The sequence below is a fragment of the Osmerus eperlanus genome, unplaced genomic scaffold (assembly GCF_963692335.1).
Source record: "Osmerus eperlanus unplaced genomic scaffold, fOsmEpe2.1 SCAFFOLD_259, whole genome shotgun sequence".
In the NCBI taxonomy this organism is placed as follows: domain Eukaryota; kingdom Metazoa; phylum Chordata; class Actinopteri; order Osmeriformes; family Osmeridae; genus Osmerus; species Osmerus eperlanus.
Window position 1 is genome coordinate 25,001 of NW_026911537.1, and position 2,500 is coordinate 27,500.

Consider the following 2,500-nt stretch of genomic DNA (forward strand, 5'->3'; position numbering starts at 1 on the left):
TGAAGCTGGAAACCTGCATTCAAAGCTGGGAAAAGGTGCTCATTGACAGGCATCTCCACTTCGGGACCTCGTAGCACCTTCACCCGGGTGGCGTTGGAAAGGTCTGGGCGAGGGGGACACGGGGAGGTCAGGCTCGCCACGCGCACGCGCTTCCCCGCGAAACGGGAGCCCAAACAAAACTTTAAACGGACCCACCGAATTGGGGATCATCAATCCTGGGAAAATAACCACACACACCGCTGCCCCCCGTGCCAACTTGAATTTAGAAACCGTCCCCAGCGAAATCCCACGTTCGGGCGCAAAACTGCACGTTTGGAGCCACATTTTGTCTGAAGCTGGAAACCTGCATTCAAAGCTGGGAAAAGGTGCTCATTGACAGGCATCTCCACTTCGGGACCTCGTAGCACCTTCACCCGGGTGGCGTTGGAAAGGTCTGGGCGAGGGGAACACGGGGAGGTCAGGCTCGCCACGCGCACGCGCTTCCTCGCGAAACGGGAGCCCAAACAAAACTTTAAACGGACCCACCGAGCTGGGGACGGCTTTTTCCGGGGAGATAACCGCGCACACCGCTGCCCCCCGTCCCAACTTGAATTTAGAAACCGTCCCCAGCGAAATCCCACGTTCGGGCGCAAAACTGCACGTTTGGAGCCACATTTTGTCTGAAGCTGGAAACCTGCATTCAAAGCTGGGAAAAGGTGCTCATTGACAGGCATCTCCACTTCGGGACCTCGTAGCACCTTCACCCGGGTGGCGTTGGAAAGGTCTGGGCGAGGGGAACACGGGGAGGTCAGGCTCGCCACGCGCACGCGCTTCCTCGCGAAACGGGAGCCCAAACAAAACTTTAAACGGACCCACCGAATTGGGGATCATCAATCCTGGGAAAATAACCACACACACCGCTGCCCCCCGTGCCAACTTGAATTTAGAAACCGTCCCCAGCGAAATCCCACGTTCGGGCGCAAAACTGCACGTTTGGAGCCACATTTTGTCTGAAGCTGGAAACCTGCATTCAAAGCTGGGAAAAGGTGCTCATTGACAGGCATCTCCACTTCGGGACCTCGTAGCACCTTCACCCGGGTGGCGTTGGAAAGGTCTGGGCGAGGGGAACACGGGGAGGTCAGGCTCGCCACGCGCACGCGCTTCCTCGCGAAACGGGAGCCCAAACAAAACTTTAAACGGACCCACCGAGCTGGGGACGGCTTTTTCCGGGGAGATAACCGCGCACACCGCTGCCCCCCGTCCCAACTTGAATTTAGAAACCGTCCCCAGCGAAATCCCACGTTCGGGCGCAAAACTGCACGTTTGGAGCCACATTTTGTCTGAAGCTGGAAACCTGCATTCAAAGCTGGGAAAAGGTGCTCATTGACAGGCATCTCCACTTCGGGACCTCGTAGCACCTTCACCCGGGTGGCGTTGGAAAGGTCTGGGCGAGGGGAACACGGGGAGGTCAGGCTCGCCACGCGCACGCGCTTCCTCGCGAAACGGGAGCCCAAACAAAACTTTAAACGGACCCACCGAGCTGGGGACGGCTTTTTCCGGGGAGATAACCGCGCACACCGCTGCCCCCCGTGCCAACTTGAATTTAGAAACCGTCCCCAGCGAAATCCCACGTTCGGGCGCAAAACTGCACGTTTGGAGCCACATTTTGTCTGAAGCTGGAAACCTGCATTCAAAGCTGGGAAAAGGTGCTCATTGACAGGCATCTCCACTTCGGGACCTCGTAGCACCTTCACCCGGGTGGCGTTGGAAAGGTCTGGGCGAGGGGGACACGGGGAGGTCAGGCTCGCCACGCGCACGCGCTTCCCCGCGAAACGGGAGCCCAAACAAAACTTTAAACGGACCCACCGAATTGGGGATCATCAATCCTGGGAAAATAACCACACACACCGCTGCCCCCCGTGCCAACTTGAATTTAGAAACCGTCCCCAGCGAAATCCCACGTTCGGGCGCAAAACTGCACGTTTGGAGCCACATTTTGTCTGAAGCTGGAAACCTGCATTCAAAGCTGGGAAAAGGTGCTCATTGACAGGCATCTCCACTTCGGGACCTCGTAGCACCTTCACCCGGGTGGCGTTGGAAAGGTCTGGGCGAGGGGGACACGGGGAGGTCAGGCTCGCCACGCGCACGCGCTTCCCCGCGAAACGGGAGCCCAAACAAAACTTTAAACGGACCCACCGAATTGGGGATCATCAATCCTGGGAAAATAACCACACACACCGCTGCCCCCCGTGCCAACTTGAATTTAGAAACCGTCCCCAGCGAAATCCCACGTTCGGGCGCAAAACTGCACGTTTGGAGCCACATTTTGTCTGAAGCTGGAAACCTGCATTCAAAGCTGGGAAAAGGTGCTCATTGACAGGCATCTCCACTTCGGGACCTCGTAGCACCTTCACCCGGGTGGCGTTGGAAAGGTCTGGGCGAGGGGAACACGGGGAGGTCAGGCTCGCCACGCGCACGCGCTTCCTCGCGAAACGGGAGCCCAAACAAAACTTTAAACGGA